A 17608-nucleotide genomic window follows, 5' to 3' on the forward strand; every position below is an offset into this window, starting at 1 on the left:
CCCCCAGATTCCTCCATTAATAACATCTTACATGAATGTGGTAAATTTGTTATAATTAGCAAAACAGTATCGATACACTTTTATTAATTCAAAGTCCGCAGTTTACATTAAAATTCACTCTTTGTGCTTTGACATTCTGGGAGTTGTGACAAATGTATAATGTCGTGTATCACCATTGCAGGATTCTACAGAAATCCATACACCAGTGTTCCTGGCAGCACTATGCACATTACCAAAAAGTGGAAACAACCCCAAAGTCCATCCAATGATGAATGGATCAATAAAATGTGTTATATACACACAATGAAATACCATTCAGTTATAAAAAGGAATCCAATTTTGAAATATGCCCCAACATGGATGGACCTTGAAAAGATATTATACTCTGTGAGATAAAGCAAGCAGGGAAAGACCAGTACTGTATGATTCCACTTATACGAGGTCCTTAGAATAGGCAAACTCATAGAGACAGAGGTTAGCAAGGGCTGGAAGCAGTAGGGGAGATGGAGTTATTTCTTCCTGGGCACAGAGGTTATGTTGGATAGAATGAAAGAGTTTTGTGTGTAGATAGTGGTGATGAGTGTACAGGGTGTGAAGGTAATTAATGCCACCGGATTGTATACTGATGAATGATGAAAAGGATAAATGTATATAATATTTATATATATGTACATATATATAAAATATATACATATAAAAAAGTTAAAAACCCAATAGAATAGGTGACGAATACAGTAGCAGCATATGAGAAGCATGGAAGCTGAAATAGTCTTGTAATATTTGAATAAGTGGCATTTTGCTGGGCTTTAAAATGGGCAGGAGTCATGGGATTCTGTCATTGAAACAACATGCATTTTAGTGTTTGCCTTTTTTGGACTGATCATTTCACATGGATTAAGTTCCCCTTCTGTAGCTAGAAAGGCAAAGGCCCTGTTTCTCATTTCCTTCCTGCTCCTCCTGTTTGTCTGCCTTCATCCACTGAGGAGGCCGGTCCAGCAGCTGCTCAGGCCTTGCTGGTTAACCAATGACAGGCATACGTTCTTGCCCCGTGTCCACACCAAGCAAAGCTCCCTGAGTCATTCCTGAGCAGCACCTCCAATGTCCCGGCAGCTTTTCTGTGTCCTAGCTCCTTCTGAGGGCCTGTTGGAAGAACTTCTTGGAGGCACCACAGAGGTCGGAGGCCCCAACTCCCACCAAGGTAAGCTGGTCTGTCTTTGTCTGAGATAGAAGCCTTGCTTCATTTCTTTCTTCAAAAGAAAATGTGACAATGTACATTATAGACGATATCCACAATTTCCTAGTTTGTGGGGTGGGGGGAATGTTGAGTCTATTATTAACTGACACCTAATTCCAAAGGGCATTTAAAAAGTGACAGGATCAGTTACAAAGTGTATGGTAGCGAGGATTTTCCTCAGCAAAAAATTCTTTTCCTCGAAAAAGAAGTTTGTATTTGCTGATCAAAATGGACTTGAGAGATCTGCCATGAAAAGCCTGAGTTTTTTCCTTTGGGGGCCCCTTCCCGTCATGAACCTCAGCCCTAAAGCTAACCACAGTCAATCACTTGCGAATAAAGGAAATCTTAAATCCTTTTGTGCCTGGCTTCATTTGCTCTGTTTTGTGAGATTCACCCGTATTGTTGTATGTTTTTAAAGATCACTCTTCCCTCAGAAGGAAAAGCACACGGTTGTTGAAATGTGCTAGAATTTGTTCACACGTTCCACTTTCATGAGGGTTTGGGTATTTTACAGCTTTGAGAAATTAAGAGGAATGCCTCTGTGTACATTCCTGATGGAAATGTCTTCTGAGAAATATATGCATCCATTTCTGTTGGGTATTTCTCCACCTGAGGAAGGACTGGGGCATAACGGATGCTTATATTCAGCGCCATGGAATCCTGACAGGGTTTTCCAAATCTGCCCATCTGATGCTCATGGCTACTGTGGAAGGGAGTTTGGTTGCTCCCCAGCCTCAGCCACATTTAGTATTTTCTGACTTTTTCATTTTAGCTATTCTGGGGGATATGTAAAAAACACATCGAAAGTTCAGATGCTTCCAGTCAGCTCACAGATTCTAAGATCTGGCGACAAAAAGAAAGTCAACGTGGCCAACCTCTGTCCTTGCTGGGGTTATGCCCTGGTGTCTGACCCCAGACAAACAAGATTGAGGAGGCATTATACTGGAATTTAACAGCATTCTCTGCACAAGTGCTGGAAATGCCCAAATCCTGGGCGATACACAACTTGGGTACAATGACAAATAAGAGTTCATAGCGCCAGCCTGGTGTCCAGGACCTTTTTTGCATTTCTCCTTCAAGCTGGGCTCCAGTAATGCATGAACAGTCCCACCAACGTGCTGAAAGTTCATCTATGCCCTCTTAGTTCCCCAGAGGACGAGGTGGCAGGGCAGAGGAAGGGGTCCCACCATACGCCTACTCAAGATTCTCTTTGTTTGGGACAGAAATGTTGCTTTCTTGATTTTTTTTCCTTACTACACTGGTAGTTCAGAAATGAAAAGCCACTCATGTCCATGATAGAGGTTATTTACACTTCAACTGATGCCTGATTCAGGAGGCGTTGAAATATGGGAGTATTGATTATATAAATTGTTGGTAGGGAGCCTGTTCTCCAGCAGTGCTTTTTCCTCTTTGATGAAGATTTTTGTAATTGCCAACCAAGATGGACTTGAAAGACACCTCTTCCAAGACCAATTCATCCGTTTTGGTATGTGTAGGTGTCCCCTGTCTTGCTTTCGGAGTCCCTTATCTTGAGCACTGTTTCCCATCCGATTTTCTTTTTTGTTAATTAATTTATTTAGTTTAAGTTGGCTCCATGCCCTATGTGGGGCTTGATCGCGTGATCTCAAGATCAAGAGTTGCATGCTCTACCAACTGAGCCAGCCAGGCGCCCTTGCCATCTGATTTTCTTCAGTCAACAGAACAAAAGGACAGTCAGGGCATAGCATGACCTGATCCTCACAGTATTTGCTTCTCTGTGATGACAGGTGGCCTCAAGAGAAAGAAAGAAAAAATGATTCATAGTCTGGGTCAGTCACTTGCTGAGGAAAAAGATCCAGATGATAAAAATGGTGGGTCTTCCTTGTAGGCTTTCATCTGGGGAACCGCCACACTTCCAGCTCTGGGGTGGGAGTGGGGATTGAGAGTGTGGTGAAGGAACATGATTTTCTAGGTAAAGAACTATGCCCGTGTTTCTACAAGCAGCTGCACTCCATTTAGATGGTATAGGTTTGTGTCATGGGGCCAGGGAGGTGAGCCTATATGTGAGGTGTATGGTGCGATTGTGTGTGCCTGTGTGTCTTTCCCACACAGCTGTATCCCCCTTATGCAGCAAAATTGCGAGTGTCCACTTTTTCAGCTAATAAACACTCATCACCATTGCTTCATGGACATATGTGTGTCCTCTTTCTACCCTAATTGGCCGCACTGTGATTCCATTCTGACACCAACCACCCAGAGTTACGATGAGATCCCACAAATTAAGGGCCAAATCCTCCACATGACTGCCCTTTCTTCAGAACCAGGCACACATTGGAGGTCCCCAGGCTACTTGCACTTTCAAAAGACCAGCTACAAATTCAGGGGTTCCCATGACCCAAATTTGATAATTGGCTGTAAATGATTCCTAGGACTCGAGAAAGAGCTATCCTGATGATTACAACTTTCATAGAGGATGTGCACAGTGCCGGGTCTGGGAGGCTCTGGGAAGCAGAGTCCCCACACCCTCTCTGGGTGAGTCAGATCGTGTCACCCTCCCAGCACCTCAGTGTGTTCACCAAAGAAAAACTTTCACTGATCTTCCATGTTCATAATTTTTATTGGGGTGACATTCCGTAGGCACAGTTGATAAAAGCACTGGCTACATGATTGAAGTCCATCTCAGCCTGCTCTCGCTCTCCTGGTCTTTGACCGCAGTTCCCTTATAGAAAAAGGATCATATCTGTCTGAGAATCCACATTTGAGATAACACTATGATGACAGACCCAGGAATCGTATCAACACGAATAACCTAGTATTTGCAGGAGGAAGTGTGGGGTGCAGATAGTAGGTTTTCAGCTCAACTATATTTCCCAATATGTTTGACTCTCACTACCAGTGATATACTCACAATGCCAGTGTGAGGCCATATTGCAATATGGTAGACGTGACCTGAAAAATAAAAGTCGAAAGGTACTGTCATATTACTAGAGTGACTTGCGGTCATTAATAATTAGTCCAGTACTTGATCATATTACATGAGCAGAATGTCTCCTGGGGCGAGGTCACACAGGTTTGCAGGCTTCCATTTGAGACTGGCCGGTTCCAAAAGAAGGAGTGGTCTCAGAGACGTATGATTTCGCCCCTTCAAGCATCTGGCATCATCAAGCTAAGAGTCTTTTCTGGAACAATATGGGATTTTGCACACTGCACAACCCATGTGTTCATTCCTTATCCTCAGCTCTTAGTGCCCCTTCCCTGCATTTGTGCAGAACGAATGGGCTATTTCTACCTCCTTGTGATACAGGTGCATTCACCATTAACCCCATTTTTGCCAGAGGAACTGACAGCACAATCCACTCAGTCAGGCCCTTCCCTCCTCATCTTCCCCCACAGGGGAGAATTTCATAGTCCCACAGCATCCTCTGCTCCCCCCTCCCCGAGGTCCAACTGAAAAGCAGAGGGGTCCATCTAGTGGGGGGACACTCTCTGTGCCCCTCATGGTGACTGTGAGCAAACACTGTGAGGCCGTGTAACCCAGCCCACCGTGCTTGCATCTCCCTCTGATTCATTGCCCATTCTGATTTTCTGTCAGACCACTACTCCCAAGAAAATGTAAGTCGGCAGTCTAAATTAGTGCAGGAGCTTCATGCTGGTTCTCCTGTCATCCTCTGAGCCCTTACATCTACCACCTGGTTCAGACAGTCGACCCAGCAGCGTCAGTGCCTGTTCCCATTAGGACGCATGGATGTTGGTGCCCTGTAGTCCACTTGGCAGTCTTCCCCCTCCCCACTCCCCGGAGAACCGCCTCCTAGCCACCTGTTGTCTCTGTCTCTCTGGTTGGCAGACAGAACAGTTCTTGTCGGCATTTTGTGCCTCAGAGGGTGCAAGAGGACTATGTCTAGAGTTTGCCCATCTCTGCTTTACTGCAGGCCATGGACCAAGGTGGCCACCTCCAGCAAGCACACCGGTACATACACTCATCAATTCCAATCACCATACAAATCTGGAAGGGAGTTCTTCTGATAAGCATTGACATGTCTTACTTTAATGCACTCTTCAACTTTCCATAGTGAGTGCCATAGGGCCATGCCCCATATGGACTTCCTTCTGATAGGCTGGTACTCCACTGCCCTTCTACCTGACCTTATGCATAGGTTACTGGTCAGGACCCACGGGATTGTAAAAACCCAAACATAGGGGCAAACAGCATGCAATCTAGCCCAGGGAGCTGATTTATTTTTACCTTCTTTGATCAGAGTGGCCGTCTTCTAAACAGGAAACTCTCAGTTCACCCCAAAACTGCCATCCAAAAGCCAAGCCACTCTGTGTTGGTCAATCAAGGGCTTTATAGGGCACTCTCTATGTGGCAATAGAACTGGGCAGCTCCTGAGATGTGGTCCCAAAGTCAGTTCTAAGGGAATAGGGTGTACCTCCTCGCAGATACGCTGAGTAAGCATCTGTTTTCTTGTCACATGCCCCATGCACAAACCATTTCCATTTTATTATGGAACTTTTCTAGCCATTGCCCTCCATATTAGAGTGTTTCTCTGACAACACCGAAGTATGATGGGTGTTTTAGGTTTCAAGATTCTTTTATGCCCTTCAGTTGCAAGAGCAGAGTCAATTTCCTAGAGCAAGCCAGCTATTGTTCCTCAAATGGAAATTCTCTGGTTCATGGTTCCAGCAGTTGCCACTAGGTGGGGCTCATAGGAATTTGCCATAAGCCCCAGTCTACGCTGCACACAGGATACTTGTACAGAGACTTTGTACCAACGCTCCACCTCCTTTTTTTCCCCACTGTGTGGGCTCCGGCATTTTTATCAATACCCATTTAGCATGTCCAATTAATAGGGCTTGAAGGGTGGATTTATGGGCCTTCCGTTTTACAGTCCCGGGTGGGAGAAACATTCGCCAGTCAGACACATTATCCATCCCCATCATACATTCAGGTAAAATAAGCACAAAGCCTGCAGAAACATTCCGATTGTCATCCAAACTTTTCACCTTAATCCTATCAATTCTTGCATTTCTAGATTCTCTCAATTTAATTGTAGACTTCATTTAGGGTCTTACCAACAGATTTTGGTACGACACAGTTCCTGGGGTTCCCCTTGTCAAGGAGTCCAAGAAACCTCGTGTCCACACCTCCACCATTCCACCTGCTCAAGTGCACAAGGTTTGGGTCCCCGGCAGAGGGTTGAGCCCAGATACACTGGCCCCTCTGCCAATATTCATCTTGAAAACTCGGCTTGACTATCGGCACATGCGACTCCAGGTTGAGCTTCTCCTTGGAATCTTTACCTTCTGGCTTTTAAAATTCTTCCAAACTGGGTTAGATAGGGGGAAAGACTTCTCTGGGGGCCTTTAATGTTAGAGGACACCAAAGAAGTTCGTTAAGTGTTCTATTCAGAACTGTTCAAACATATAACTTTGCCTCAAACCCAGCAACATCCGCTCTTTATCCCGTTCCTTAAAAAAACATGTAAAGATTTCCTTTCTGCTGGGATGAATCCCTTACTCTGATTTTCCCTGTATGTTTTTCTTGGCAGGGAGGATAGCATCTGTAAGAGACCCATAAGGGAAAACTGAGACAGTAAAGCCCTTAAGCGATTTTGGCCCCTTGATCGATTTTGCAGTAGTAAGGTTTCATGGTGTGCCCATACAAAAGGGGCGTTTTGATCACAGCACCTACCATGCCCTGGACAAGGGGCTTATTCCATTGATGCACTTCCTGAACATCATAAAGCCAGGGCAGCTTCGCTTGTATACAAAATCTATCCGTTGCTTCATCCGGGATGCACCACTTGGCATTTATAGGGGCAGTCAGCCCCTTCCATCTCAGAATACACAAACCATACAGTGCCTTTTCTCCAGTGTCCGGGCTTGCTGGTTGCCTCAGGAATAACCTGTAGTGTGTCTGGATCATGCACAGCCAGCTGTGATTGTTCCATCGTGAGATGTGGGTCCTGTAGGGACCCAAACATGCCCTCCCACTCCCGACACAGGGCGCCTGGGTGGCTCAGTTGGTTAAGCAACTGCCTTCGGCTCAGGTCATGATCCTGGAGTCCTGGGATCGAGTCCCGCATTTGGCTCCCCGCTCAGCGGGGAGTCTGCTTCTCCCTCTGACCCTCTTCCCTCTCGTGCTCTCTATCTCTCATTCTCTCTCTCTCAAATAAATAAATAAAATCTTTTTTTAAAAAAATAAATAAATAAATAAAACCAAAGACACAGCCCCCAAATGAGTCACTCTCACATCCCTTTTCAGTAAAGGTTTGCTGAGGAGCTGGCGATGCCCATCCATAAAATGAGACAACTTCTTCACACTCTACCTCCTGGCTTCAGTAATTCCTTGATTTTGTCATCCCCCCTTGCTTGACTACCTCGTTGGTAACCAGAGGTCTTAGGGATGCTCCGTGTTGTCCAAGCTTAATATTTCCTTGGGGGAACGCTTTGAGACTGAATGGCCTCGAGATCCGACCCACCACTCTGTTTCCTATTCCTTTTCGCTATTAGTGATAACCATGAGCAAGGGATTGCATCTCTAACTTTTTCTTATTATTTTACATTTCCTTTACATTTCCAGTGGGCCAGCTCCTTAGGAGTTGGGTCCATCATTTCCAAATTCTGTTACTCAACTTTTCTCTATAACTTTTAATGTACGGAAAAGACTGTGGCACAGATGCTGGTCGCTACTGTGGGTGACCTTCTGACCACACAGGAATCAAAGGAAGCTCATACCCGCACTCTCATCCCTGCTCTTTCCAAATCACATGTGTCAGTGAGTCAGTCCTTCTCGGGAATACCCCATTTCTGACACCAAGTATTCTGTTGCCCCCCAACTTGGCATACTCCAATATGACTCTGTTGCTGATCACTGAGTTAGCACGAGCTCCCACAAGAGAAGGGAAAGGTCCCCCAGAAGACTGTCCTCCTATCAAGCACCAGATGCAATTTGGGGATCCCTAGGCCACCTGCATTTTCCTGACAGACTGGCTATATATACAGGGGTTCCCACAGCCTCTCAGTTTCACTAATTCCCTAGAACTAATCCATAGAACTAAGGAAAGTGCTAGACTTCCAATTTCAGTTTTATTATAAAGTACACACTTAGGTGAGACCTGAGAGGGTCCCCGGAGGTGAGTTTGGCTCAACATTACAAGCACCAGATCAGACACTTGGTCTTTTGCTATCTAGGGGCCCACGATGAGCCCCCTCACTAGTTCAACAAAGGCGGTCTTATCATTCAGGGAATTCCACAGACTTCTGAAGCTCTGTGCCTGGAACCAGAGATGGAGACCAAAGAGAATCCCCATTACAGTACAGTCATGTACATCAAATTTTATTGATTTGTAAACCTTAATTTTGGGCAATATACTCTATGCCAGGCACCCTTCAATAAGCAAGGGAAGAAAATACCATGACCACCCAGGAAAATGTTCACAGGGTTCTGAGTGGATAAAACTGTGTCTCACGATCCCTTATCAGCCCCGGAAATAGGACAGCTGGTTATTTTACTAGCAAAATGGGTTTATTCAGGAAGAGCAGATGGACTGCAACTCGGGACAGGCAAGCTATGGCCAACCATGGGCAATTGCAGAGAAAAAAGAGGACTTGCTCCCCTATAGAGGAATGGGTGGGTGGGGTAAGCAGGCTGCTGTAGAAGCCCAATGCAGGGGCCTGGGATTTCAAGTGTGGTGGCTTTTCATTGGCCCAGTCGTGACTGTCTCTCACTGGCTGGGCTGTTGCCTGGGGAGGAGAAAATCTTCCTTCGTGAGGCTGGACTTCTTTCTCTTCCTGCTGGGTCTGCAAAGGGCTGCAAGGAGACCTCCCTCCTCTGGGCCACCAATTCCACCTCAAGTGTGGTTTCAGTTATTCAGATGCTGGCTCTAATATGGAGTCAGTAACCACTTCATTTTGTAATAAATCTCAACCCTGAGTAGGCCTTTATGTTCCCCTTGTGGCATTTCGGTTGATCAAATAGCAAGAAAAGTCTCTCGGGCTATATTTATTTGATTTATGAGAAAAGACAGGCTTGAGAATGTGCGTGAATCATGTAGAGTTGCATGACTAGCAGATGGGGAACTAGGCATTGAGACAAGGTCCTTTAACCCCAAATCCCATGCACCTTCTCCCATGTCTCTAATTCCTCGGAGTGGGGAGATTAATTTTCTACATTGGGTTTGGCATCAGTCATAATTTTAACGCTTGTTCCCAATCCTCCTCCCGTGGGGCACTTGACAGACCCAAGACTACAGGCACCCCAGAGTCCTTTCTCCACCAGATACTTCAGGACCAAAGGGATATTTCCTCCACCGATACTTCCCTCCTGCCCCTCCTCCTGTTCCCATACCCTTCTGATTAAAGGAGCCTGAGAAAGAATCCTCCCCCTCTTAGCTGGGGAGCGGGGGTAGCTGGCTCCAAGTTCAGCCCCACGCCACACCGAGTTCTAGAGGGAATCTGAGGAGAAATCTCCAGGCAGAGTTGGCCCCATTCATTTCACCTTTCACCCGCCAAGGTCTAATATTGAGCTCAAAAACTGCTGCCAAAAGTAGGAAATGGCCTTCCCATGTGCAAAGTCAGTCTCCCATCACTTGTGCCAGCCATGGTTTCTGGGTGGTGGGACGAGAAACACCGTCAGATGAAGAGAGAGCCACAAGGTCTTCTCAAGGGACTGAGCCTCAGGGTGGGCACTTGGCTTCCCACCTAGGAGGTCCAAGGGGAGGTGGTGTGTTGCAAGGCCCAGAGAAACTCAGTATGTGATGGGAGGATCCCCGCTCGCGTCCCTGCAGGACCCACCGGATGAAACAGGTTCTTGCCTTACTCTGTAGACCCCTGCAAGGAAATGAGTCAAGGTAGTTGTTTTAGTAATCACAAATATAAAGTGAGGCAAATTATGACTTGGAGCCTTGGGATCATGACTCCTGTGGGAAACACATGCTCTTTAATTGAACTCGATTGCCCTGCAGGTGTCAATGTTTCCTGCATGTAACAAAAAGATGATACTGCTTGATTGCAAACAACACTTTTATTTCCCCGATAAAAAGCATCTTGTCGCAAGGAATCCTTCATCTCTACAACACAGCTTCCCCGGGGGCTTGAGGGGGCCCAGGCTGCGAGTGATTGTTAAAACGAGTGATACCAAGAGCGAGGGCTCTAGGCATCCAGAGAGAGCTGAACAGTGGATTCCCGGGGAGAACGTGGGGGCCAGAGCTGTGGACTGGACTTTAAGAGGGCAAAGACACAGAGGGGCAGAAGGAAGACAAAGACAGCACACAGGCCACATGGGGGCCGAGAGAGGGGACGAATTCCCAGGTGTTAAGATCAGTACAGCGCTGGGGCCCAGCCAGGGGCGCTGATACAGGCACATGTCCAAGAGGGCGCGGCTGCAGCTGCAGACCCCTGGCATAAAGCAAAATGCCAGTAAAGTGGGCCCAGTGAAAGTTTTTGTTTCCTCATGCAGGGAAGAGCCACATTTACACTATACTGTAGTCCGCTAAGTACGCAATAGCTTTATATCTTAAAAAAAAAAAAAAAAAGACGAGTTCCATACTTTACATAAAGAACACTCTGTTGCTACAAAACGCTCATCATTATCTGAGCCTCGGTAAGCTGCCATCCCTGACCCCAGATCAGTACAATAAATACAACAAGAGTAAAAAGTTTTGAAATATTGTGAGAATTACCAAAACGTGACACAGAGACATAAAGTGAGCAAATGCTGTTGGAAAAAATGGTGCCAATAGATTTGCTCCAAACAGGGTTGTCATAAATCTCCGAGTTGTAATAAATGCAGTATCTGTGAAGTGCGACGAAGCCGAAGCTCAGTAAAACAGGGCAGGACTGTATTTATGTTTCTTCTAAGTGGGAAGGAGGCACGATGCAGGCATGATCACTAGACTAAGAATGGCATGGACGTCTTCCCAAATATCTCCAGGGAGAAGCTTCCTTCCTGTTCTGTTGTCATTCCATCTACCGTGACATCCCAAGCACTTCCCTTCCTGGAAATCGATGAGAGGCAGAGCAGAGGAACCAGGCCTGACATGGGTTAGAAGGAACAGACCACAGGGTTTGGCTGGAGACAGAAGACCCCGAGACCTCTTCTCCCTCATGCCAGGAGAGGGACCAGTTCAGATCAGGCTCTTGTCTGGATCAGGGGAGAGAAGTGTAGGCTCCTGAGGACAGTGAGGTGTCCCCCCTCTGCCCTGTTGCTCTCATTACAACCAGCACAGATGTGCAGGGTCATGCTCTTCACCTCTGCTTACAAGCGGGCCCCTGCTGGAATTCCTATAGGAACTGGGTGTTGACCTTCCTGCTGAGTGTCTCCAGGGCCTCATGTACTGCCTGGCACGTGTGCAGGAGCCCAGGGAGAACCTACAAATGAATGATCAGATCAGGCCAGCAAACACCTCTGTGGGGACTCCCAGGGCATGGAGGTGCTATGTTCCTCATCTTTGGATCCTAGAACTGCACTATCCAGGGGGCAGCTGCTAGTCAGACATGCCTGCTCCCGTTTTAGTTAATTAAAGTAAACGAAGTGAAATATTCCCATCCCTCGTCACACCTGCCACATTTCCGGTGCCCAGTAGTGCATGTTGACAACACAGAACACTCCCAGCCTCAGAGACAGCTCTGCTGGGCAGCTGCTGTGGGCCTGGCAGAGGGGCTGCTCACAGACCCCATCTACCCCGGTGTGTGTCCATCGCAGTTGGGATCTCAGGTTGATCCCTGTGCACGTGAGAGCTAACAGGATCCGGTGGAGATGGGGATGTGCCGTTTGAAGGGGGATCGTTTCTCTCATTGATGGTTTACAAGTGTGTCAAGGTCTTGTTGAAGGGCTCTGACTCCACAGAGGCCAGAGAAGGTCTGAGGACCTGGAGGAAGAGCTGATGATGCTGGGTGAGCCAGCCTGGCCTCAGCTGGAGTAGCAGGAACAGGGGAGGCCCTCTCTCTAATAACCTGCTGCTCATGCTTGTGTCTCTAAAGAGTGGATTGTCGGGAGCCTAATAGGAGTACCAAGGATGAAGACTCTCCAGGTAGGGAACTCCACTCAGGTGGGAATCAATGGAAGAGGGCTCCGCGAGCAGTCAGGTTCACTTGCTGCTTTGGAGACTGAGGTGGGAGAGGGGGTTGGGAAATCAGAGAGAAGTAAATATGTGTGATAGCTTGTCTTTGTTTTCTTCATGTATCAAAACATAATAGTAGGAGATATTATGTGGATGGGTTTCAGCTGTGCTTTGCTATTTAAGATTCTTTCCCCCAGACCTGCTGTTTTCTGCTCTGCCTCTGCCAAGCAACACAGCCTCACTTATGTCTGGTTCATGTGTGTTGGGAACTGAGCAGGAGAGTTACTAGGTTTGGTTTGTTGTGACCTGACACAGAGGTGGTCTGGTGGTACACACTCTGTCCCGCACACTTGAACTGGAGACAGAGTGCTTCCCTGGGAGCCAGGTGCTGGGGGAGCCGGGGACCCTCTCCCTCTGCACCTTTGGGTCACAGAGCAGCCCCTGCAGGGGCTGCCCTCAGGTCTGCCCCTGGGGGAAAGGGCGCTGTCAGGGTGGGCAGCACAGAGAATGTTCTGGCTCTGCCTCTTGCATGAGCTCCCGGGTTCTGCTGCAGAAGTGAGGTGGGAGGCACTCCCTGGAGCACATTTCTCTCCTCCTTTCCTCGCCCAAATCCCCTGACTTGGGATCAGAATAAACCCTGCACTTGGCTCCATGGGAGAGAGGTCCGGTGATCAGAGACACAGTCCCTCATGGCAGAGGGGAAGCCATCGTGGCCCCAGGGAGAACTGCAGAGCTGAGGACAGAATTGAGTTATGGGGTCAGGGACAGGGACGTAATCCCTGGGGGAAGGGAGCCTGAGTGCTCACCTCTGCCCTGACTGTCCCCCGTCTTTCCCCAAGTCCACCCCCTCCTGGGCCACTCCTGCCAAGGTCCATGCAGAGGGTTACTTGGCAGATTTTGAAGACTGGACAGAGGGAGCCAAACTGTGCATGTAATTTACCTCCTTTGTCATTCCTTTTCATTTTCTCACTTCCCTACCCATGAGCTCCCTCTAGGGCTGTTCCCTGTTCCCTGATTGGATGATTGCCATCCTGAAGGACCTGGTCCCATCCAGGCACAGAAGGTCCTCGTATCTCCAATGTCTATAAAATCCTGTCACTACCGCCCCCCCCCAACCCGCTCTCCTAGCATCACCCTGGCTCCTGATCTGGGTCTGCCCTGCTAAATGGTGCTGAGCAGCCCTGAGTACGGGACAGGGAGCCAGGGGGGTGCAGTGAGAAGGGCTGGGTCCCCACTGCTGGAGGGTCTCCGGAAGCCTGGATCTGCCCCGGCACCCACCGGCCCCCAACTTTGTGCTCTTCTGCCCTGGGTAGGGGGAGGGGGTTCTGAACATGCCCCATTCTTCTCTTCCCACCAGCTGTCAGGACTGGTCCCACAGAAGTTTGCTTTCACAAGTTCTCTCGTCCTGGGCTCCAGAGAGGGGGTGAAGGATGTAAAAGCTGATAGAGTGGAAGAATAAGAGGAAATGGGAGTGTGGAGGGGATAGGAGGCAAAGCAGAAGGCCAGCAAGTGCCCATATTCTCCACTGCTTCCCTAACTTTGTCTTTGGCACTTCCAGGAAAGCCACAAAACCCAAGGGAGCCCCCTGATGGCCATTCTGCATGTGACCGCGCAAGGGAAACAGGAAGGTGGTAAGAACCAGAGCACGTAAATGAAGGATGCCCTGGGATCATCTCTCCTGGAAACTGATACCTGCTCCATATTTCTATGGGAGCAGGGCCCTGAATTCCCCCAGTTCGGGCTGCTGGGAAAAGTGAGGAGGACAGAGGTCTCAAGCCAGCAGGGCGGCTCACCTGTGTCTCTGCAGCAGATGCTGCTTAGACACCTGGGAAGGAACTGCCCTGCAGGCGTCGGCTGGGGCCTCAGAGCATCTGGACTTGCAACGTGTCTGGAAGTTTAACGGGACAGGAGGCCAAGGACCAAGGTCTGCCCCGCTGTGGCTCCTCTGTCCCAGCCAGCTAACACAGTGCGGAGAGACGTTTTACAGTTAATGCTGGAGGTTTTCACATGAAGCAGAATTTATCTCCTGCGAGTTTTATCTTTAAAACCTTCTTATGTAAAATGAAACACAAACAAACACAGAACAGCACTGCAAGCAAAGGTAGCAGTCGCTGAATTGGTGTGGGCACCGCACTCTGTTCACTCTGTGAAAGCCCAAATGCTTCTGAGAAGCTTCTCTCAGCTTCCTTGCCCTGCCCCCATGCTTCCGTCGTGGAAATTGCATTCTCCCAGCTCTCCAGGGACTCCACTGCCATCCCAGGCTGCTGCCACAAATATTTTTGGGCCACTTATGTATAATTGGCATGCTTGGGATATTCATGGAGTAGCTGATTTCATGCCTGTATCCTAAAATTGGTGACGACATTGACGTCCTTCTACCAGAGGCTGTCAGGGGGCTGGAGCCGACCTGCATACTGGCCAGCGGGTTGGCTGCCGACGGGTTTATAAGAAACCGTAGAGCTGCACACTTAAATGCGTGCCCCGTAAAAATATGGGGAGTGAGCAGCAATTAAAAACCAGACCCATAACATATAAATTTTCACAGGAAGCAAACCAGCAAACACCAGTCCTCATTAATCAGCACCAACAGTTCACCCAGGCTTGGTGGGTGAAGGTCAAGCTAATTCACTAGAGACCTGTCATGTGGGCAGTTGGCTTGGACATGCCTGGACTCTGAGCCACCTGGGGGCCAAGCAGAACAGTGGACAGATTCCCCAGGAGCTCACATCGGGCAGCTGATGTGTGAAGATGCTGAGGGAGGAGGAACACAGATTGGAGCCCCTGACACTTCAAGGGACTTCCTTTCAGGGAGATGTCATGTTGAGATTTCCTTCCTTTTAAGGCAGAATCATAGCCCACTGTATGGATAGACCACATTGTCTCTAACCATTTGTTCATCAGTGGACATGAAGTTGTTTCTAGAGCTTGGCTTTTGTGAATAGTGCTGCAGAACATGGGCAGATATCTCCCTGAAATCCAGATTTCAATTCTTTCTGGTATATTACCCAAAAGTAGGATTTCTGGAACCAGTGGTAGGTCTTTTGTAAATTTTTTGAAGAAGTTCCGTATTGTTTTTCATAGTGACTGCATCAGTTTACATTCTCTGTTGGGTATTTTAAGGATACACCAACTCCAAGACCTTCCTAAAGCCCACTCTGACTCAGGTGGCTTTGCTAGGCAAATGATGAACAATGGGATCAGAAGTTTGAACTCTGATAAAGTTATCACTCATTTTTCTGTGGTCTTCTGATAGCAAGATGTCAACTGCTCTTTCTATTGTAATGCATTTCCCAGGGTCTGTGGTCAAGAAAATAAAGATGAAGATTAGAAAAAGGTCTAGTCGATCTGCTCTCAGCTTCCAAAAGTAGGCCAGAAAAACCCATATCTGGGGAGAGGACCAAGGACATCCAGTGAATGACTCAAGTGACTCTGGGCCACGTGGGAGCCAAGCAGACCACTGGTCAGACCCCCAGGTGCTCACATCGGGCAGCTGATGTTTGAAGATGCTGAGGGAGGAGGGACACAGATGATACCCCCTGACCTTCAAGGGACTTCCTTTTAGGAAAATGTCATAGCTTTTGGGTCAGGGATTGAAACCTATGGGTGGAGGCTGAGTCAGGCATGTGCCCTTCTTTGTCTCAGGCATCTCCCGTGTCCTGAACAAGGAGAGTTTATGGAACGGAGGGAGGGTAGCCCCTGATCTGGAGTCCAGGACATGAGCTAGATGACTCTGGGCATTCAGGGATCTCTGTCCCCAGGGAACCACTTGGGGGCATTGTATTTTGGGTCAGGGATTGAAAGGTAGAGCCAGGAGTTGGTCGGGTTTTGAGTCATTCTCTTGGGCCCAACACCCCCTTAGGGGGCCAGCTGTCTCCTCGCAGCAACCTTGGGGCAGGAGGATGTGGGCAAGGGAGTGAGGGAAAGGGCTTGGGCACGATCTCATACCCTGGTGATCAGGGATCTCTATCCCCAGGGAGGCATCTGTATTCCCTGCGTCAGAACCATCGCTCATCAGTGCTGTCACTCTCAGTGAGTCACTTAATCTCTCTAAATGTCAGTGCCCTGAACCATAAAATAATAAAGAGCCCCTACTCTGCCCACCCCACAGTGCAGATGTGACCATCACAAGAAGCAAAAGATCTTCTTTAACTCTTAGCAATCCGGTATTGAAGTTTCCAACTCTTAGTGTTGACAGGTCTGCGGCTCTTTTTAATTTCATGTATTTTGGAGAGCTCTCTTGTTAAGTGCGAAATGTTTACCATGATCTCTTTGAAGGATGGATGCTTTTGTCACCATAGCGTGTTCTTACTTGTCTCTAGAAAAAATTCACATAAACTTATTTGCCTTATAGTCACAAAGCGGGTCTAGTTCTCTTTTGGTGACAATTTGCTTGGTATATATTTTTCTGTCCTTTTACCTTCAATCTCCTCTTGTCTTGGATTTAAAGCATGACTCTCGTGCAGATGGCAGAGAGAGAGAATGTAGTTTTGTGTCCATTCTGCTCACACCTGCCTCTTACTTGGATGTATAATTCGTGTACATTTAATTTAATTACTTATCAGGTAGCATGAGATGTATCATTCTTCTGTTTGTTTTCTGTATGTGTTACATCTTTTGGGTCTAATATTCCTCCATTCCTGCTTTCTTTTGTGTTAGTTATTTTCTAGTGTACCCAGTAAATTCCCATGTTGTTTCTTTTACTATATAGTCCACGTATACTTAGTAGTTTCACTGGAGATTACAACTGACATCTTCATTTCTAACATTCTAATCCGATAAACACCAGATTAATTTCAATGGCATACAGAGACCTGACTCTTAATGTCTCTGATCGACGTCCTCTCTTTTTTGCTATTTTTGTTACTCAAATCACATCTTTATACATCATGTGCTCATTAACATATATGTTTTATTTATAATATATAATTTATATATGTTTATATATTTACTACACATTTATCTTTGAAATCAGAAGAAAATATATTGTTTATAAGCTTAGGTTATATACACTTTAAGCACTTATCCATTTGTGTTTATGGATTTACACATTTGTACTTTCTTTTCTATTTACCTATGTAACTACTGCATGTAGAATTAAGTTCCTCTGTTGTCCGTACATTTCACCTGGAAGGACTCACTATTTCTTCTTTTTTTTTCTCTTATGTTGGTCACCATACATTACATCATTAGTTTTGGATGTAGTGTTCCAAGATACATTGTTTGCATATAACACCCAGTGTTCCATGTGATACGTGCCCTCCTTAACACCCACCACTGGGCTAACCCATCCCCCCAACCCCGTCTTCTCTCTGAAACCCTCAGTTTGTTTCTC

At 47.2% G+C, this 17608-nt stretch overlaps 1 long non-coding RNA gene across 1 annotated transcript; it reads left to right on the plus strand.

Annotated features, from left to right (window-relative positions):
* Nucleotides 1-1089: 1089 nt before the first annotated feature.
* LOC113912950 lies at nt 1090-15704 on the plus strand. The gene is made up of 3 exons (XR_003517048.2): nt 1090-1198; nt 12197-12246; nt 13835-15704. It is a non-coding gene; the product is annotated as an uncharacterized LOC113912950 (long non-coding RNA).
* The last annotated feature ends 1904 nt before the right edge of the window (nt 15705-17608 follow it).

The sequence above is a fragment of the Zalophus californianus genome, chromosome 14 (assembly GCF_009762305.2).
Source record: "Zalophus californianus isolate mZalCal1 chromosome 14, mZalCal1.pri.v2, whole genome shotgun sequence".
NCBI classification, from domain to species: Eukaryota; Metazoa; Chordata; class Mammalia; order Carnivora; family Otariidae; genus Zalophus; species Zalophus californianus.